The sequence below is a fragment of the Solanum pennellii genome, chromosome 1 (genome assembly GCF_001406875.1).
Source record: "Solanum pennellii chromosome 1, SPENNV200".
Lineage (NCBI taxonomy): Eukaryota > Viridiplantae > Streptophyta > Magnoliopsida > Solanales > Solanaceae > Solanum > Solanum pennellii.
Window position 1 is genome coordinate 22,864,859 of NC_028637.1, and position 24,000 is coordinate 22,888,858.

Sequence of the window (24,000 nt, forward strand, 5' to 3'; positions counted from 1 at the left end):
GTGATGACTTCCAGATTTTGGGGAATAATAGATGTTGAATTTTAGAAGTTATTGAATTGGTTTTTATTAATGAGTTTAAGTCTTCCGCATTACTTTCTGTTGATGTTAAATTGAAATGTTAAGGTTTAGATTGGTTGGTTCGCTCACATAGGAGGGTAAGTGTGGGTGCCAGTCGCGGCTCGGTTTTGGGTCGTGACAATAAGATGTGAATAATGAAGGCCTATTCGGAAAAAATAAGTGCTTAGATTTAATGTAAACAAATGCAGTTAATGAAACATTACATTTGAACACTCATAAAACATTAAATGCAAACAAAGGAGACCTAAGAATGACACTTTAGAATACATTTTCTCCTTATTATGATAATTTTCTTTTTTCCATTTCTAAGGATTATATCAATCGAAACCGACTATTTTATCATGCTTTGTGCATGTTGTAGACTGTCCTTCTGGAACATTCAATGAGATCATTTGCAACTGAAGTATGAGTTAACTTTGGGTCAGCAAATTTGTGGAGCATTTGACTTGAATTAACTTTTGAATAAGTATCATATTAATGAGGTACCTGAAGCTCGTATGAGGTTTCAGAAAGCATAATCTATTCGATAGCATATTGCCTTCTTATTATGATTATTTCCTCTTTTTCCCCGTTGTAAGGATTATTGCAATTGGAACCAAGTGGTTTACTATGCTTAATTCATGTCGTATACTATGACCTTTCGGGATATATAAAAGGAGCATTTGAAACTGAAATATGAGATTAATTTTAATTCAACAAATGCTTCTATCATTTTACTTTAATTATCTTTTGATTGAGTATCCTCGTAACCTCTAGAAGCAACTCTTAACACCTCCTCACTAGTTTGTCTATTCACCCCTATTCGCATGTCAGAATGATCTAGTCTTGGTTCCCTAAACATAGGCCACTCCCATGTTTATTGAATAAATTCATATTTGGCATGTTACATGCTTTTAGGTAGAAAATATTTTGTACCCAGGCCGTAAATATATTGATATGACACAAAATATTCCATAATTGTTGGTCAAAGGCATAACAGTCTTATTCTATACAGTATATCATATCCTAGACCAACACTTAATTTTATTTTCATAAGCAGTGATTTAGCTATTTATCAAAGTTATTCAATGTCAAGTTAGCTAGCTTGGGTAGAAATCAAAATCGGTGAAATGAATGGTCTTTATGTGAAACTAATTAATGTCAAACGACATTATTACCTTGGTAAGAGTTATGTTCCTCGCCTTGTTATCTCCTCTTTCATATTCCCCATCCAGATATATAATTATCTATAACTAATTACAAGTTAACTTATCAAGAAAATTTCTTTTTTATTTTTGCCAAAAGGTCTATAATGTTACTTTGCTTTTGTGATTAACATTATTCTTTCTATTGATGGCCTAAAAATATGAATAATTAATTTTTAGCAATAATTACTCTCAGTATTAATGTATGATAAATTTCCCCTTTTAGCTATTAGTGCTTTGTTGTTTCTCAAGAAAAGAAAAAGTTGCATGAAAACCATCAGTGAGAAACACCAATTCCTTAGCAGTAGTGGTGATGATGGAAACTCTGAAAGTTATTTTTATTTAAAACTAACCTCAGCAGCTGCCTAACGCTCTTATTGTTCAAATTCTTTCTCGATTGGCGATATTAGATGCCTTGACTATTCCCTCTAAACATAGGAAATACTTCTGGACTTCTATTGACAACATTGTTTATGACAACAAGGAGCATTGTTAAGCACATGGCTTGGGGGTACAAAAATTCATTTCCTTAACGGACAATAGAAGTCAAGAAGTATTTCCAATGTTTAGAGAGATTAGTTATTCTGAAGGCATCTGTTATGGTAAATCGAGAAAGAATTTTAACAATAATAGTGTTAGGCAACTGACTGATTCTGTCATTGAGGTTAGTTTCTTCACATTCTATCTCAATATTATTGAGGTGAGTTTCCAATAAAAAAACTTTAAGAGTTTCCATCATCACCACAACTACTAGGTAATTGGTCTTTCACACTCATGGTTGTCATGCTACTTTTTCTTTTGTTGAGAAACAACAAAGCGCTAATAACTAAAAAGGGGATAATTATCATAAATTAATAATGAGAGTTATTGTTCCTTAAAATGAAATATTCATATTTCTAGTCCACCTATAGAAAAAATAATGCTAATCACATAAGGAAAGTAACATTCTGGACCTTTTGGCACAAAATTAAGAAGGATCTTTATGATAAGTTGTAATTTTCTGTTGACAATTAATGGTGTTTCTTTTTTGTTTATTTTTTCTTTAATATTCAACTAAAAAAATTTATATTTGATGACACTATTTTTTAATCTAATTTTATGCAATACTTTTATATATTTGTATTTTAAAGAATTTCTTAAAAATATAGGGGTGTTGAGAGGGAAAATTAAAGAGCAGAAAGGTAAGGAACATAACTCTCACTAATGAATTCTCTTAACTTGATAATTCATCTATATGAATGTCAAACTGCACGTATATAGTAAACACACGTATGACTATCTTATATAGATGAATCTCTTTAAAATATCACATGTTTATATTGACCTTTTATATTTTTTATGAGAACAAACGATATAAAAGAATTTTGAAGAATTTCCTAGTTCTTCAATATATTTTGAATAGACAATATGCACATCCTTAGAATTCCATTATCTTTCGTGATTATTACATAAATTTTTTTATCAAGGTGGTAATTTTGACATTATTGTCACTTCCTTTAGGAAAGTTTATGAATGGTTATTTCCTTCGTGGAATTAAATAGAACATACAATAGAAAGCAGCCAACAAGATTCATTTCTCCCACCTTACAATGTTGCATTACTAAAGTTGTTCTAGATATTCTATTCACGACAGGTACATATTGCAGTAAATTTCAGACACAAAATAAAATGTGTATGCTTTGTTATTTTATCTCTTCAGTAGACAAATAGTGATATATCCTTTAATCATTTCGGAAATGAAACCTTATTATTTGTATGATTGATATATAATATTCATCAATAGATCATTATTTTTCTCATGCACAATAAGACATTGTTTTAGAATATTTTTCAGAATTTTTTCTAAATATTATTTGTTCAAGAGAAAAATTTTATGTTTTACTATTTGAAGAATTTAAGTTGACGAGTCCTCAAATTGGACTTTTTAGGGATTTATTTTAATAGAAACTTAAGCCTGATGAGCATCGCCAAGAATAGTTTGCAAGTCACCGAGTTGACATACGCCGCCCTTTGTTACAAACATGAGAAGCGTAGAAGAAAGAAGATTAAAAGGCAATGAGAGGAGTAGTTGGTGTGTCACCGAACAGGTTCGCGAAACAGTGCAATACCGCCCAATGGTCCAGAATACGATGATATTGAAGGCAAGCCCAAAATGACGATGAACTAGAAGAATGGTGATTCATCGAGTAGTTCCTTGATCACGACTAATCTCGTCGAGTGGTTCGCCGAAGAACTTTATTTTAAATCTATAAATACTAGTCGTATGTCTTATTTTTAGAAATCCAAACATTTCTATAGTTTATAGGCTTTAGATTAATTTTCATTGCATATTCTCTCTGGTTTGGAGAGGGTTTTGTGGGAGACTTGAAGAAGGAAGGTTTTCACCTTTTCCATATTGGAATTGGGTGTTCTCTATTCATCTTCCTTTCCTCATATTAAGGTGTAATTTCTTATTCCCATATGATTTCTTCATAATTTTAGGTGTAATTTTTTATTGCTTGATGTATGGCTAACAACCCCATTCTTGGGGTGTGATTTAGCAAATTTGAGTTGATATTATTGTTGGGTCTTGATTTTTGTGAGGTTAGATGTACTGTAATGGTTCTTACACCTAGTAGTTGTAGTTTAACCTAATTGGTTTGTAGTTGCAAATATAAACTCACGCATAGGTTTTCGACTTTCTTGAGAGAGAGATCGTGAAACCAAAACTGCTAGACTAATGCCCTAAGGAGTGGGTCATCATGAGGTTCAGCCAGAGAGGGTGAACCGTAGTCCCGTATCGTAACACTGAGCTCGAGAGAGTAAGTGGGGTAAGGTGTAGGCTAGACATTATTCGGAAAATGGGTGTCCGATAGGAACGCATTTGAAGCGCGGTTAGTTGTCCGATAGGGAACTTATTTCCATCTAAAGTTTAAGATAGTCACTGTTATCTCGTGGATTACCTATCAATCATGTACCCAACTACTTATCTCAGTTAATAGAGAATTATTGCAAACATGTTGGCGATCTCTATGAAAACCACAATTGGGAACCTTACATTAGTTGTAAAGTTTGTCACATTCGTTGAAGACACCGACTACTTGACACTTCGTCTAGTGAATGGGCGAATCTGAGTTATATCGCTAAAAGTACTGAAACTAGACGGTCAGTACGAGTGGGAGGTTTAAAAACCCCCTTTCATTAATCTCTCTCACTTTTCCATTTGCACAAACTCACACCAGCACTCTAACTTTATATTTCTCGCTCTTTTAGAGTATTTTAGTTGTCAAACATTGCTCCCATTCAAAATACATTACTACCTAGCACTTGTTTAGTATCGGAACTGACATCTAAGGTTTGTAACCAAACCCATCAGTTATTTTATTAAAATTTTTTCTTATTTGCATGATGATAGATTTTGTTAAATCTTTGTTGAGTCACTGAGTTGATGGTGTAGAATATAATATCATTTATTATTCGGTGCTTCTTGCATAATTGGTGAATCCCACTCAATTGGCCTTTGAGTTAAATTTTTATATGTGGAAATTGTTGAAATGCTATAGGCTTTAGTCGAAGTTTTTGTTTAAGAGGCTTGAATTTCATTATAAGGGGTTTCTACAGTGAATTTGAAAGAATGGGTTGAAAATAGGCATGTTAGGCTATTTGGTGAGATGATTACAGCTCGCCGAACTGCTAGACAATTCACGTAGAGTCTCCGTTTTGCCTTTAATTTAACGCCATTAGCATAGTAATGATCAATATTTTGGCTAACAACCTTATGACGCTGAATACACTTGGCGACACACTGAAAGACCTCTTTTTCTCCCTTTGTATGCACCCTTGTACCATCTATGCATCATTTCAGCTCACTGTTTAAATGGATGAACACACCACCAACTAGTTCGGTGAAGAAATTATCCAAATATGATTCGCTCCTCCAGTTTAAAATATTGTCTAATTTTTTATTGAAGTCTTTTACATAAATGACGAGACCAAAAGTCGTAGGAAAGGGTGTGCCACCCCGACACATAAGAGCACGGGAATTGAAAATAAACAAAAAGATAGAAGAACTGGCAAAAGAATTAAAGGAGAGAAAGAAAGCTACTGCTAGCCGGGGGATCCCTATTGATCGCACTATTCATCAATGGAAACGTGGATTCTACGCAGGTGTAGATGCCTTTATGGATGCCCATGAATCGGTCAAAATGATTGCGACTAACATTGCTGCAGAAACTATGGATTTTTGACAAAATGAGAACTGAACTGATAACTCGGGGACCATTATTGTATTCAAAGCTGATGCATCAGGCACTGATATCCCGAAGGATGCAGAAAACATATACATAGGATCCCCTCTTTACCTCCCACATTAATTTGATTTTACTTTTGTTGTTGAATGTCTTATCAATTGCATTTGAGGACAAAAACATTTTTTTGTGGTGGGATGAGGCTCACCTTTGTTTGCTATTGATGGATATTAGTGTTTTGTGTGCAATTGGATCCTCTGTTTTAATTGTGTTTTAAAACATCTGAGAAATTAGTTAAGCCTATGGCTTCGTTTTTTGTTTAATTGCAAACGATTTTGCCCTTTTCAAAAGTTTTCATTTTTCAATAAATTCACCACCTATTGTGTTGATAGTGAATGTTCAACTACGAATTTAAGTCTCTGTTTTCATCAATGCCGATGAATTGAATAGTGATCTCTATTGGAAAAACATGAATTTATGGCTACAATGATAGCAAATGAAGTTACAAATGAAATATGGGAACTCTTTTCATCACGTTGTGATTTGCCATGTATCGAATTGATTTCTCTTGTGATGATCATTGCACACTAACGAAAGTGTGTACTATTCTTTGTCTTTAGTATCAATACCTTGTGTGATGATCTTATTTTTTACCATGCATGAATAAACCTAGAATTAGCCTAGTTAGGTTGATTGATTTAGAAATGTATCGTCTTGAGATGATCTTAGGAATTTTTAAAGAGTGTGAGCCAAATTTGACATATATCGCTTTTGTAACCTACCCATGAGCCTGTGAAACTCTTTTTAACACACATTGAGTCTTACTCTTCTTCGAAAGACCTTTATTCAACCACCACCTATAATCCTCATGACATTTTATTGAATAAATTGACAACTTAAGCCAAAACCTTTAGTTTGGCTTTGGTGAAAACGGAAAGGAGAATGCAAGAAGTTCAAGAAAAGTCTCCTTAAACCAAGGTATTGCAATGAAATGCAACCCTCCAAAAAAAAGAATAAAAAAGAAGATTATGGAATAAAAGTACAAAAGAAATTTGGTTTTCCAATTAATCCATGGAAACAAGTAATAGGATAACTTAGAAGCTCTAGAAGAAAATTGGTAGAAGAAGGTGGAGAATAGGAAGTGATTGTGGGCTTCGCAATCCATTAAGAGTTTTAGTCACTAAGCTTAAATTACCATACCTTTGCACTAAGCCTCATTACAAGCACTATAAACACCTTTTTGATCCTGATGAACCCGAATCAAATATTGATTGGAAATTAATGGCAAACCTATGGGTGAAAACATGCATTGTGTTCCTCCTTCTAAGTGTGAGTGTTGCATTTGATTACTAATTTTAAAATGATTTACTTATGTGTGTGAATATGGAATAGTTCTTTGTGTGAGGGCATTCTGATACTGTTGTTAAGCCTGAACGTGCGTTAGTAGCAAATATTGTGAGCATTAGAATCTTTGGTAGTGGTGTGTCACAACTTCAATCTCTGAGTACACAACAGACATTTCCATGAGAATTTGAGTCTTGTTATGTACATTCATGATTGAGTCTTGTGTAGCACTATTTTAGACATCCCTCTTGAACTGCTGAACATGTGTTTTACTTGAGGACGAGAAAAAGATTAAGTTGAGGGTGTTGATGAGTCCTTAAATTGGACTTATTTAGGGCTTTATTTTAATAGAAATAGTGTTCTTCAATTCTTATATAGTCTCAATATCTTATGAAAACACTTATGAAAACACTTATATTTCAAAAGAACATAGAAACTGAAGCCTGAGCATCGCCAAGTACACTTGGTGAGTCGCTAAGTGGACGGACACCAGCCTTTGTTCCAAACATGTGAAGACCCGAAGGAAGTGGGACAAAAAGTGATGAAAGGACCAGTTGGCGTATCGCCAAACATGTTTGCAAAGCATTGGTATACCGCCTAATGGTCAAGAACATGAAGATGCTGAAAGCAAGCACAAAAAGGTGATGAACTAGAAAGAAGGTAGATTCACCGAGTCATTCGGCGATCGCGATTATCCTTTCCGAGTGTTCTGATTTAGCACTTAATCTGAAAAATATAAATACTACTCCCTCCGTCCGAAATTGTTTGTCATGTCTCGCTTATCGAAAGTCAATTTGACTAATTTTCAAATTTAAATTAGATCACATTAATTCGATATTTTAAATAAAAATTAGATATTGTAAAACTTTATGAAAATTAAAATAAATTACAATCTACTGCATATTAGTATGATTAAAAAATACATCTATAAATGTTAGTCAATGTTTTTATGGTTTGACTCCAAAAATAGAAATCATGACAAACAATACCGGACGTAGGGAGTAGTTGCAGGTTTTATTTTTAGAAATCTGAACATTTTTATAGTTTTCAGACTTAAGAAATTTTTTCTTTTTATTTTCTCTACTGTGTGGAGAGGGCTTTGTGGGAGACTTGAAGAGGGAATGGTTTCATCATCCCAAATTTGGAAGTGGGTCTTCTATTAATATTATGTTGTTCATATTAAGGTTTAATTTCTTATACGCATCTAATTTGTAATTTTTTATTGCTTGATTGTGGCTAAAAACCCCATTCATGGGGTGTGATTTTGCAAATATGTGTTGTTATTATTGATGGGTTTTTGTGTCGATAGGTTAGATGTATTTTAATGTTGTTTTCGCCTAGTTGTTTTAATTTAACTTAATGGGTTTGTATTTCAAGTAGAAACTCACTCATGTGTTTTCGACTTGTTCGAGAGGGAGGTCTGGAAACCAAGACCGCTAGACTGATGGGCTAAGGAGAAGGTCGATATGAGGTTCAGCCCGAGAGGGTGAGACCTAGTCCCATACCCTAAAACTCTGCTCGAGAGAGTGAAGGGGTTAAGTCGTTGGTTGGCCTTCATGCGGAAAATGAGTGTGCGAGAGGAACACATTTGAAACAACGTAAGTTTCCCGATAGAGAACTTATTTCAATATAAAGCTTGACCTAGTTAACATTATCTTGTAAATTTCCTATCAATAGCATGTACCCAACTACTTATCTGAAATTGTATGGCGGTCACACCCCAAGAACTTTTCCTGCGTTTGATTCCTTTTGCATTTCTATCATTTTTACTATTTTTATGACAACCCCCTACCCACCCACACCGATATATGACACTTTTGTGTCACCCCTTTAATTTAAAATATTTTTATTCGTTAATCTATTTATCTATGAATAATTATAATTAAATTCTAAGTTAACTAAATTTTCTCGAAATCACTCACTTGGGACATGATCCCAACCCTTGGTTTGGTTACTAAACTATCGACGATCGTAAAGACTCATACAGTAGGTTAGTGCGATGGTCACAATAAGCATCATAAGCTAAAAATTTTACCACTTGCGGAGTAAATCCAATGTTCTAATATTCTAAGAGTGAAGTTCAAAGTTCGACTACTTCGCTAGTTAGTAGTAAAGTATTTAGAGCCTGTTTGGATGCGTTTAAAAGCTGGTCAAATTGACTTAAAAGTCAGTTTTTGACTTATTAGACTGTTTGAGAAATATCAAAATGACGTATTTTAGGCCAAAAGCTAAAAGTTAGGTGAGAGGGTGCTTTTTCTTTTCAACTTATAAGTTATTTAATGTTGACCATGTATATTACCTTTTTACCCTTAATTCTTTTATTTTTATTGTTGTTGTTGTTGTTATTATTATTATCATTGTTATTATTATTATTATTATTATTATTATTTATTACTATTATTATTATTATTATTATTTTATTATTATTATTATTATATTATTATTATTATTATTGTTATTATAATTAAATGTATTATTAATATTTTATTATTTTTATTTTTATTATTATTTATTTATTTATCATTCTTTATTATTATTATTATAAATATATATTATTATTGTTATTAAATTATTATTATTATTATTATTATTATTATTATTATTATTATTATTACTATACATTGTTATTATTAATAATATTTTATTTATTATTATTTATTATTATTATTATATATTATTATTATCATTATTATAATTATTATTATTATTATTTATCATTTTTATTATTATATTATTATTATTATTATTATCAATTTTATTATTATTATTTTCATATTATTGTTTATTATGATTATTATATATTATTATTATTGTAAAAATAATAATTATTTATAAACACTTTGTAATATTAAAGAAATATGTGAATGGTAGCAAAATATAATTATATGGATGTAAAATATAAATTAATTTTGTTTCATTTTTAAAGTATAAAAACCTTAAATTAATAAACTTTTATCATGTTTAAAACTTTTAAGGGTATTTTAGACATTTTGATAATAAAAGTGTTTATCAGCAATTATTTGCCAAACACATCAACAATTTTTTTGAATATGTTAATAAATCTTTTGAAAGCCTCCAAGGACAATGTAATAGTTCACTTCAACAGCTGGATCAACCCTAGTGAACTCCTCAATTATAATTCGTCATCACCAATAGTATCTGCATGCACATACATATAAGGAGTGAGTTATACATATATATATCCCACCTAAATTCTTCAACCTTCCCCTTTATTTACCCTTGTAATAAGCATTAGAAAATACTAACACACCTCTAGCACATAAGTAAATTTACAGAGAAATTATATCAAAGATTTTCAAACAATTGTTTATCAAGAATAGTATATATCACAACATAAATTGAACTAAAAACTTGTAATAAAAGGAAGATAAATCAATTGATCAAAACAACGCGTTCGTGACAACAGACGCAATGCGCAATATATATTGAGAAGCATACACAATGCCTGTACTTTCAAGAATTATACACAATTCCTAGCACACAAAATACATTTGCTAATGGGTTTTGAAAGAGGGTCGATTTATTTTTACCGAACACCACCCTAGGCAGTCTTGCAAACGTCTGCAACACTCAGCCTATCATACTCACACAGATTTGACTAAGTATAGAAATACTTAAGAAGCAAAGTTAAACAACAAACAGAATGTACATGAACTTGTCCGAACCTTCATTTATCTATTAATTAATATAAAGGGAAGGCTTCACGAATTACTCTAAAGCCAGAAACACCCTCTATCCTTAGACGAAATTTTCACCCTTATAAAATTTCTGCACATGGCAGTTACATGCGGCAGTTACAAATGACACCTGTCCGACACTTGTCATCGAAAGATTCAAACTAAGTTTCCAACAACTATATTTCTAAGAGATAGAATCTAATTCAAATTACATCCTTATCCATACGAAATATTAATATTCTACTACTTAGAATATTTTAGGCTACATTCCTACACTTAGAATATTTCAGCCAGCTTCCAATGCTTAGAATATTTTAGCTTCCCTCCAACACTTAGTTTTATTTCAGCAATTCACGTGAAATGCCTTTGTTTTTGCCATCGTCAAGTCTTCACAACTTTTCCTTGTCAAGCCAATACGCTGCCTTGCCGATGACTCTAGCCCGCACGTAAGCCTTACATGTTCAAGTTGCCTTGAAAACACCCAAGCACCTTGAACCTGTGTTGCACTGTTTTGCCCCCATTCATGTCAAGGCCAATGCCCATGTCCTTGCAATGTCTGCACTTAGTTAGATAATGTAACTTACGGGTCTAAAATACCACTAGCACTACTTGAACTCTATGTCCTTATCAAGACTGTTTTATGATAGTCCTCGATTTGAGCATCAAACTTCCATAAGTCTTTCTCCTTCTCTCAAACTGCATCAGCTGCATTCTTGCCTTTCCAGTGAACCAAGAATTTTGTCTTAGTATTCTTCTTACTTGTTCCCAAAACCCGGTGATCAAGTAATTTCTAGATTCCAACGTCATACAGTGTAGGTACAGATGGAGGATCCCTCTTTGACCTGTTGCTGTCCGGATCATCTTCATCTGCAAAGTAAGGTTTCAAGAAACTCACATGGAAAGTGGGATGAATTTACATCCTTTCTGGTAGCTTTAATCTATAAGCAACATCGCCCACTCGTTTCACCACTTCGAATGGACCATCATAATTAGGAATCAAACCCCGATGTATATTCTTACATACAATGTGTTTCCAGATTTGCGGAGTAAGTTTAAGTAACACTTTGTCACCCACATTGAACTCAACTGAGCAACGATGTTGATCAGCATACTTCTTAATGAGTCGCTAAGCCTTGCTCAAGCTATCTTGTGCTTCAGATAACATTTCAAGTCTATCCCTTGCAACCCTGTATGGTGCTGGACACTTTCCCTGATTTTTAGATTTGGCAACATCTAGTAGCGTCATAGGCTGTTTTCCTAAAAAAATTTCAAAAGGGCTCATTTGTGTTGCAAAGGACTTGTGTAGATTATAGCAGAACTGCCCAGTGTCTAATAATGTCACCCGATTCCGTTGACTTGCTGTCACATAGTGCCTCTAGTATTCTTACAACAAGTTATTAATTCTTTCAGTCTGCCCATCTCTTTGTGGATGATTCGCAGTAGAAAATTTGAACTCAATTCCCATCATATTGAACAAAGCTGTCCAAAACCTACCAGTGAACCTAGTATCTATATCACTCACGATGTCAGCCGGAACACCAAAATACTTAACCACATATTTGTAGAACAAATCAGCGGCAACTTCAGATGAAAATAGTTCAGGTGCAGCAATAAAAATAGAATATTTTGAAAACCTGTCAACTACAATTATGATGCATGCTTTGCCATCTACCTTAGGGAATACAGAAATGAAATCCATGCTTACTGATAGCCACGGTATTTCAGGAACAGGCAGAGGTTGCAACAAACCTGCTTCCTTCTTCCGTTCAGTCTTGTCAACTTGACAAACATGACATGTCCTAACGTATGCCTCTATATCGTCTTCCATTTTTGGCCAAAAATAAACACGAGACAGTAAGTCTAACATCCTTTCAAAACCTGGATGTCCACCCCAAATCGAATCATGGGCCTCTTTCATTAAGTCAATGCGCAATCCAGCCTAATTTGGTACAACGATCCTCCCCCCTTTAAAATAGAGCAGATCGTCCTCGAGCCAATACCGTCTCATTGTGCCATATTGCCCTTGACCCAACCATTTAACATACAATGAATCATTTGCAGCACACATCCTGATTCTATCATAGAAATCAATTTCGAGTTTTGAAATTGAATATACTGCAACAAATACTTCTTTTCTACTCAGCGCATTAGCAACCTAGTTGTGTTTTTCTGGCTTATGCTCCCACACGAAATCGTGTTCTGCCAGAATTTCTTGCCACCATGCTTGTTTAGGACTCAAATTTTTTTGTGTCTTAATAAATGTATTTTCTATATTATCGGTTCTGACAACAAATCGAGTACCTAGGAGATAAACTGTCCAACCATCTCTTTTTCAACTGTTGAGTATCTCTGTTCAGCATCATTCAATTTCCTACTTTCAAAGGCCACAGGATGACCTTCCTGCACTAATACGCCACCAATTGCTTTGTCTGCGCATCGGTATGCACTTCAAATGGTAATTCAAAATCAGACAATTTGAGTATTGGTTCAGATGCAATAGCTTTCTTCAAATTCTGAAATGCTTCATCGCATCGTTCAGACCAAACCCACTTTGTATCTTTCGTCAACAAGTCTGTCAAAGCCGCTGCCCTTTTTGAGTAACCAGCAATGAATTTTCTTCAATAGTTATCCAATCCAAGAAACGACCTCAAATCCTTCACATGACGAGGTGCCTGCCAATGAACAATTGCTTGCACTTTCTTAGTATGCATTCGAACTTGGTTTTTACTAACAAGAGGCCCCAAAAATGTTATCTCCTATTGAGCAAACTTACACTTTTCCATATTAACATAAAGTGTGTATTTTCTCAACTGAGACAGAACCAAACTTTAGTGATTAACATGTTCCTCCAATGTTTGACTATAAATGACAATATCATCTAGATAGACAACAACAAAGTCATCAAGATAGTCAAACAGTACATTATTCATTAAGTTGCAAAACGTTGCCGGAGCATTAGTTAGCCCAAATGGCATTACAAGGAATTCTTATGAACCATATCTAGTTACACACATTGTTTTAGGTTCATCACCTTCTGCTATCCTAACCTGCCAGTAGCCTGCCCTAAGATCAAGTTTTCTAAATCATCATGATTACTCAACCTGTCCATCAAATCCTGCACCAATGGAACCGGATACTTATTTGTTACAGTTGCCTTGTTCAATGCCCTGTAATCTACACACATTCGCATCGTCCTGTCCTGTTTCTTTTTAAATAAAACAGGGGCACAATATGGAGCCTTAGATGGCTGAATCAATCCAGCATCTAACAGCTCGTTCAATTGTTTACGCAATTCATCCAATTCCTTAGGATCCATACGATAAGGAGCCTGTGCAGGAGCAACCGTAACAGGCAGCAACTAAATAGTATGATCGATATCCCTCATTTGTTGTAAATTCTTTGGTAATTCAGGCGGCATGACATCAACATACTGTTTAAGCAATTCAGCAATACAATCAGGCACTACCATCTTAACATTAGGTTTCACTTCAACCAAGGCGGCAAGTATAGTGTCATCACCCTTCTTCAGCCCTTTGTCGATTGACATAGCAGACAAGAACATTCCCTTGTCTTTCTTCTTTGAAACTTTATTAACGTTCACAAATGGATGAACTCCTTTCAGTAATCCAGCATTGCTACCATTCATGACCATCACTCCATCTATGTGAAAAAACGGAGCAAAGTGGAATTTTCTTAGAAAATCAATCCCAAGTATGATCTCAAATTCACTAAGCGGTATCACCATCAAATTATGTTTTCCCACCCAACATTCAGTCGACATAAACACACCATAAGGCATACCCACAATGGCATGTGCCTAAGCATTGACTGTTTTGATGTAGGAAGGGCTTTTAGACAACTTCAGCCTCAATTTTGTGGCAATTTTCACATCTACAAATGTATGAGTGGCTCCTATATCAACCATTGCCATCACACGTTGTTCTTTAACTGTCATTTCTATATGAATTAAGGAAGCATGAGGATTCGAAGTACTAGACGTTTGTCCAACATTATTGACCACGTAATATAGTTGAAGGACAATCCCAATGGATTTTCCATTGCAGCCACAATTTCCTTATCTTCTTCCCTTTGATTCATATTTCCAGCAAGCAAAACGTTTACTTTTTCCCTGTTTGGACCATACATGGCCAAATGAGGACCGCCACAAGTACAACAGTCTTTAGAAGTCCCATCTTTGTTCTTTGGTCTGTCTTTACCATCTTTCATTTGTGTCTTTCCTTGGTCGTTTGTACAGTCCTTGCGACTATCCTTTTTCCATTGCCCTTTCTTATCATTCTTTTTTTTAGTTTTTGAAGTAGAGGGAGCATCCATCAAAGGACGAGTTGTCCGGAAATCAACCAACGAATCTGCAGCAGCAATTGCCCCAGGAATATCTTTAATATTCTGCCTCCGAAGTTTGTTTTGAGCCCAGCCTTGCATACCCGAAATGAAGATGTGTAACTTATCCTCTTCAGACATGTTTTGAAGTTCTAACATCATAGAGGTGAATTCTTTAATGTATTCCCTCACCGAACCTGTATGCCTTAGCCTTTTTAACGTATCCCTTGCAAACTAAGAGACGTTGCTAGGAAGAAATTGATCGCGCATTTCTTTTATTAACTTACCCCACGTATCAATTCTAGGACGAGCAGCACTTACATCATCTGCATTTCAAGTTCTCCACCAAAGTTTAGCATCACCCATCAAGTACATGTTGTAATGTTTACCTAGTCAACGTCAGGCACCCTTGCACCAATTAAATACTGTTCCATGTCCCGAATCAAGTTTTCCAGTTCTTTAGCACTTCTTGCACCACTAACGGCGTTAGGTTCTGGAACTTTAACCTTAGATGATTCAACACGATTTGAACTCAATGTAGCCACAACCCGACACAATACAACGATCTTTGCACAAAGGTCTTAATTTTCCTTCTGCAGTCCCTCAAGTTGTCGTGTAGTTGTGTTACGAAAATTAACGATTTCAATGATGTGTTTATCAAAATTCTGTCGATACGCACAATATCTCCCTGAACTTTCTCAGCGTTAAGTCTCAAATCAATGATTTGTGTCAACAGATCCACAAACGAAGGATCTCCCAGAGTATCATCTGTAAGCCCAACGAATACTTCCATTTTTCGTGTCAGTTCCCACAGTTCGGCGTTTTTCACCATCGTTCAACCGTGCTCTTTTACCAATTGAAAGAGGGTCGATTTATTTTTACCGAACACCATCCTAGGAAGTTTGCAAACGTCTGCAACAATCTGCCTATCATACTCACAAAGATTTGACTAAGTATAGAAATACTTAAGCAGCAAAGTTAAACAACAAACAGAATGTAAAGGAACTCGTCCCAACCTTTATTCATCTTATAATTAATACAAAGGGAAGGCTTCACGAATTTATCTAAGGCCAGAAACACCCTCTATCCTTAAACGAAGTTTCCACCCTTATAAAATTTCTGCACATGGCAGTTACATGTGGCTGTTACAAATGACACCTTTCCGACACTTGTCATCTCAGGATTCAAACTGAATTTCCAACAACTATATTTCTAACAGATAGAATCTAATTCAAATTACATCCTTATCCATACTAAATATTAATATTCTAACACTTAGAATATTTCAGGCTACATTCTAACACTTAAAATATTTCTCCAACTTCCACTACATAGAATATTTTAGCTGCCGTCCAACACTAAGTTTTATTTCAGCAATTCACGTGAAATGCCTTTGTTTTTGCCATCGTCAAGTCTTCACATCTTTGCCTTGTCAAGCCAATACGCTTCCCTGCCGATGACTCTAGCCCGCACGTAAACCTTGCATGTTCAAGTTGCCTTGCCAACACTCAAGCACCTTGATCCTGTGTTGCACTGTTTTTCCCCCATTCATGTCAAGACCAATGCCCAAGTCCTTGACATGTCTACACGTAGTTAGATCATGTAGTTTACGAGTCTAACATACTATAAAATCAAACACCCAATGCTTTATGGAATTCATTTTATATCATTCTTTGTTTAGATAGCAAGAAATTGGTTTTGAGTTTATGTTCAAAGAAATAAAAAAGAATAATAAAAAAAATTATCTTGACGGGAGGAAAAAATTGGTGCATTAAAATTTTAATTCTGTAGAAGGACATGAATATGTACTATGAAGTAGCCTTACATGCTTGTTGAATATGAATATTGTTTGCAGTTCGGATCGGGTGTTAGATCGAGGTTAGATTATTTAGAACGGTAGTTTTAGTGATTAAACTTTTAAATTGTGGTTCCTACATTTAGTTTAATGTAAAAATATAGATTTAAAATATGCACATATTAATATATAGAAGAAATACATTAACAAGCGGTTGAACTTGTTTGGTATTTCTTCTCAAGTACCTCAACTATGTCCTCTTCCCCGGGGTGGATCAATTAAGGCCCGTGGCGATGCCACGCCACCCATGAGCTCCGAAGAAAACGTTATACATAACTATATATGTATATACAACATACGTATATATAAAAAAACATGGCACCTAGTGAAAAAAATTACTTCGTGGTGCCAGTGGTAGAACAACACTACTTCTTCGTGCAGGTCACGGGATCCAATCCCGCTAAATGCTTTTTAAAAATAAAATAATTCGCGCAACACTATAGTCAGCACTAACAGATCCTTTGTTTTTTTCCCTTAATTTTTATTGATTTATTATTACGTTTTAACAAACAATTATATTTTACTCATTTAATTTAATAATCTGTGACATTCTTTTCTTTTTAATTATTTAATATTTATTTAAAGATATAAAGTTAAAAAGAAAAGTTGTATTTTTCTCCTCAAATTGAAAATCGTGTTCATCTTCTTCTCCAAATATCTACTTCGCTCGCCCAATCACTATGATTCAACTATTTTCTTCGTCTATATTTAAGTTATCATATCGATACTTCCATAATTCGTTGAATATGTTAACTTTGGTCACTTCATGGTCCCAGTCGAATGTGGGTAGCGAATTTGTAGTATATATGTATAATGATAAGTGAAATCTTATTATTGTTCATAGTTGTATTTCGTTTGTCAAATACACCGATAAGACAAATAATTTTATTCAACACCTAAAATGATTTTATCGATGAATTTACTTGGCACCTACACATTCTAAATCCTAGATCCGCCTCAGCATCTTCCTATTGAACCCTAGAAACACCCATAATTTGTACCTTCTATGCATTATTTGATGACATGGAACAAAACTTCAAAAAAACATTTTTTATCGTGTGCGAGAAATCCACATTTATTACGTGGAATTGCAACCAATCAAAAAACTCCACTCATTTAAATAAGGGAAAACCACAAATATACCACCAAACTTTTAAAAATGGTATGTATATACCCTTTGTTATACTTTGAGACTTTATATACCCTTGTCATGCAATAATTTTTGCACATTTGCCCCTTCCACTAACGACACACACTTTCTGTACACACGACACAATCCTAAGCCACTATCCGGTTGACCATTTTTTTTAATTCAATTTGTAAGAACCCTCCCATGATCCAATAAACCCACCCAATTTGTGGGAAATCATAATCTCTGAAATATAAAGAAAAGATTAAACTCCTAGTATTCTTGTGGCGGAAACATAGTTCAAGAACTAGGAGATATAATTGGGACCATCTTTATGCTTTATGCATTACAGTCTCCAATCTTTAGAGTACATTAGTGATCCAACCTTCCCTATGTGAGAAGGGACACTCCTCACGCTAGTTCACTTGGTGCTAAGCTACTGACCCAATTTGAAATGTCTTTAGACCTTTATTAACAATCATAGCTTAGTTTAGGTCATAGGGTCTATCCCTTGTATAATAATCATCATCATAGCTCAATAAGAATTTCATGAGTATAGTCATTTCATTACAATTCATATAAGTGAGGTTAGCACATTTACATCATCATTCATGATAAGACACATTGGTAATTATCAACATCCTTATAACATTTAAATCATAGACAATACCTCACAAAACTATAATCAAAACATTTCAATCCTAATACAAGGTGTACTTCAATGCAACATTATCGCTTGATCTCAAGAAAGCACAATTCAAGTAAAAAATAGGGACCACAAGATTTACCAAGTCTCCTTCATAATCCATCTTCAAAAGTCTTACCATCAGCCCTTAACTAAATCCAATAGGGAGTAATATCATCACACAACAATAATAAGTATGATAACAAGGCCAATTGATTCACTACATCACAATTTATCACTATTTCATACCTTAAAATAAAGGTCAAATTCTTAACATACATCATAAATTAGATCGATTACTCAAGAACTAGCCTAATTGGAATACAATTCATCTTAATCTATGCATACTTGATACAATAACATCATGTCGCAGTAATTCAGCAAATAACCAAGTCAATTGAACCAACATTACACATTTTATATTAAGATCACAACCTAGGGTTAAGGGGAATATGTCATCTTCTACAAACTAGATCAATCTATCAAGAAATAATATAATTGATTTGTCATACATGATTATATATCCATAATATCAAAAAGAAATCATAAACAAAGTAATTCACATGATCAATTTCGAGATTGGAAAATACCCACTTGAATTTCATACTTTTGAAACCAATTAGATGGAACCATTTGTGGCAAAAAGTCCCAAAGGTAAAAGGAATCTCATTCCTTAATGTTTGATGGAGATTTATGGTGAAACATTGGTGTTTGAAGCCCTAGAACCAACGTTGACCTTGTCTTCTATGGACTTCTTCAAATTGAAAGAGAAAGAAGAGAGAAGGAAGAGAGTTTAGGTTTGGGACTTGTGAGGACTTAGGTTAGTTTAATTAGCTTAGGGGATTTACATAGGTAGTCAATAAACTTAATTAGACCTACCCTAACCCATAAATAACCTCCTAACTAAGCAACCTAGTTAAGTGAACTAAATGAAAACATGCAGACAAACAAAGACCACACAGATGAGGCCACGATCGACGGATCATGTGTCCATCGACATGCAATGCTCCCACCATGCTGCACATTCGTCGCTAAGTTTAGAGAGTTTTTGAAACTGTCCATTGGCCAAAATATTCTATGTTTCCATCGACGGAAGCAATCGACGCCCCGTCGATTAGAACACAGCCTGTCTTTGGCATCCCTTAGTGACACTGTCTATTGACCTCTTTTAGACGCTTTTGTAAGGGTCCTCCTCAAGGGACCTTAGTTGGTCCTTTAGGAGTCGTACCTAGATTTTTCAATACGAACTAACTCTAATGCGTGTTAGACACCCTTCCACAAATTTTCATCATTTTCCGACTCCTAAAAGCTAGTCATATAAGCTAAGGCACACTAGTACCTCATTGAATTAGTTTCCGAACATCATAGGCGTTCGTTGACGTTTTGGTTTATAGATTTCCTTAATCGCTTATATACACTAAAATTGACCTTAAAACATTATCTAAACCTTTTTACACTTACGCTAGCCTCTAGAACACGCCTTAGATTTTTGAAGTGTTACAAATTTCATGATTGACGACGGACAGGTAAAATTTGTACATTAATCTAGAAATATAGTGTTATTATATTTATGTTTTAAATTATATAAAACCCTCATAAGGAGGACGATTTATTCAAAGTTAATTGTAAATATTGATATATTAATTTCTCTGTAAGTTACTATATATATATTTCAATGAAAATTAATATAATTACATATTATTTGATGTTTTTTGTGTTCTAACCATTTGAGATGCTCTTATGTTGTTGTGCAATCTTTCATACTTACTACCTTTTGTACTAACTCATACTTCCTACATTCTAACCAAATATAGATTTGGAGGTTTGAGTTTCTTTGGAGTCTAGAGTCTCAAGGACTTTTAAGAGTTGATGATCTTGGTGAGTCCTATAGACAGATAGATAGACAGACATAAAACCAAATAAATATATAGATATATAGATATAGAGAGAGAGATAAACAGATAGACAGATAGAAGGCAGACGGGTAGATGGATAGATACAGAAGTACATTTAGAAGACAACTAGAATGTAGTTATATGCATGAAAAAAGTATTTATGATTGTCCCAAAGTTTGGCCGACATTTAATGTTGTAAGCAATATACTTTATCATTTTGTGCTATCCTCAATTTTATTTTATTTGTAGCACCTTCATATTCTTCCACTCAGTTTAGAAATGCACACGCAATTTATTGGGTAGAAGAGATTTACAACAAGTCATAGTTTGCAGTGGTATTTTTAATTGCTTGAGATTTTCTAAACTAAGTATATTACAGACGATTTTGTGGAAAATAAAATATGATAAACTAGCTAGTTATTCCAATAAATATTCTACATCAATACTATTGAAAATAAACAAATTTCAAAGTATTCGTACGTTATATCATCAGTTTTCAAAATCTTGAAAAAAATAAAATTACAATTACACACTATACCTTTTCGTAAACTATTTCCTTCCAATTAGCTCCATTTGTGTTTCCCATCCGAGTTGAAGAATTTAAAAGTTCTATAAATAAAACAAAATTAAGGATATAAATATAGCACAAAATTAGAGCTGTCAATATGGGCTAGCCCACCCCATCCAGACTAACACATACAGGCTTTGACATTTGACGAGTCAGGCCGGGCTAACCCATTTTTTGTGTGGGCCAAAAAATAATTGGCCCAACCCACAAGTACGTGGGCTACACGCCTGCCGGGCCATCACATTTTTAAAAAAAAAATATTTTTTATAAATATTAACTTAAATTATAAATTATAATTTAAAAATATATTCATAAACATGGAAATATAATATTGCATGATGTTACGCCTAATTTGTTTGCACTTAATGGAGGTCTGAATCTTAATAATTCAGATTTGCCTTATTAAGTGTGTTTGTTTTTAAGAACTGAATCTTAATTATTCAGATTCAGTTCATTAAATTCGTATGTTTTATTTTCTTATAAGCCTCTTAATGGGTCTAAATAATCTCTGAATGAATCAGGTCTGTTATACACTCTTAAAACAATCATAATTCAATGAAATCACAACAACTCGTAAAAGTTATTTTCCTATTTGATTAATGTTTATTACAATCTTACATTATAATTTCCTTTATTCATATTAATTTAATATACATCTTTTACTTTCATAAGTTAATCAATATATTTGAATTGATAAGCACCCCCAAGATATTATATTTAGCACGATTTTAAAAAATAAGAAAGTATTTGTTATTTGATCGATAACAATAATAATTGTCTATTAGAAAATAAATATTTTCCTAAACAATACATTTACTACTCTATATAAACTATTTTACATTGCATTATATTAGTATCTCAAAGTTTTTGAGTGAAAAAATAGTCATATTAATGATGTAACTTGATGTTAAATTCTTAAAAGATAAATCATATTATCTTGTTAAAGTAAAAATGTTCAAAATATTATTTTATATGAAAAAAAAATATTTTACTAACAAGGATTTTATAATATTTTATTTTTAAAACTAAATAATTTAATATGTGCGTTCAAATATTTAAAACTAATTATCCCAATTATTCATTGTTCAAATTCAGAGACAACATCTTAATATTCAGATGTTTATTCAGATTCAGACGTCTTAACCTTAATGGAAATAAATGAGGCCTTAATGTTACTACTCTTTAATCAAATTTACAAATAAAATTATCTTTATAATATTTATTAAGTTTTTGTTTCAAGTAAAATTAAAAGTATAAATATCAAAATGGAAATATTTACCTAATTGATTTGAGTTTGGACTACTTTTAATTTTAGATTTTAATATTATATTATATTTTTTAATCAATATTTATTGGCCAACGGGACGGACCTACTGTTATTTTTCAAACCCTTCAAATCAGCAGGTTTATTCAGGCCAGGCTAAAAAACTCTTTTCTTAAATGTGCTCAAAAAATAAGAAGCTTATAGCTTACAAAATAATAATTTTATGTAAATTTTATGACAATGGTAGATATTATTTCAGGCATATAGATACATTTTAATTGTCATCTAAATGTACTTGTCTGAGAATATTTTAATATTTATATTAATATGTCTATCTTTTTATTCTTTCTCTTGTTTTTTTTGTATTAAACTAAATGTAGGAACCCCAATTTAAAAGTTAAAGTACTAAAAATACAATTCTAAACAATCTAACCTCGAGCCAACACCTGATCCAAACTGCAACAATGTTTCATATTCAACAAGTATGTAAGGTTACTTCATCGTACATGTTTATATCCTTTTACACAATTAAAATTTTAATGCACCTATTTTTTTCATCCTGTATAGATAATTCCTTTGCTTATTTTCTTTTTTTCTTTCTAACATATTGTAACTTGAGTTAACTAAGAATAATTAATTTTTTTTAAAATAAGTAGGGAAATCTGGAAAATTTCCAGCGCTCAAAAGACGGTCATTTTCAAATGGTTATAACTCCCAACTCAGGAGGAGTTTGGATGAGTTCATTTATATGGTTGGAAAAACCTTGGGAATATCATTCCAACTCCATCGATTTTTCACAAATCCGATGTCGTATGAGGGTGATATGCCTTTCGCAAGTTAGGTTGTTGGACTAAGGAAAGTTCAATCCGAATTTTAGTAAGGGAAGAGTTGTCTAAACACCCTAGTATGCCTAATTCGTTTAAAGTGTTATTTCGGGGTAAAGACCAAGTCCCAAATAAATTTAACACAAATTGAGAACGCTTAGGATTTGGGAGAGAACAGAAAAAAAGAAGAAGATCAAGAATTGTCCAAGAAACGCCAAGATCGTTGCGTGAAATTTATCGGGGGTGATCCCTTTCGATGTATGTGAGATCATTAGGTTTTGGGTCCTTTCACCCACACTCCTACTTGAATCAATATAAAATATTAGAGTTTATTTGAATGAAAATCTTGAAGTTCTTGCTGAAAGGTTGTGAAGTTCTGGTTGAATTGTAGTTGATCTTTAGTAGTTCTAATTCATGTTTCCGGACATGCTTCGGGTCTAATCTATTGGGCAATTATGTATTTAGGATTCCTAAGTGTTTGGGGTAGGATACATGTATGTTTAGGAGGTTTAGAGATTAAAAATGGAGAAGAAATGTAGAAGGTCACGTCAGATAACCTTGGAGTGCCGCGCCTACCAGAGCACCTCAAGTCAGGCTCTGTCTGACAGGCCCTGGAATCCCGTGCCTCTCAGAGCACCAAGAACCCATGGAGACCCCGTTCTTTCCATATATTTTTGTACTAGTTTGTAAGTAGTATGGCTTTCATTCCTAGTTGATTCCAATACTAAAAAGTACATCTAAACATAATGAAATCATCCCTACACATAAGATGAAGATCCTTGAATCCATATTTCAATTCAAGGGAAGCTAAGATCAAAGTCAAAGAGTTGAGAACCAAGTTTAAAAGTTAATAAAAGAGTCAAAGTGAGTTCTTAATATTTTCAAAGAGTCTTAACCAATCATTTATACTTT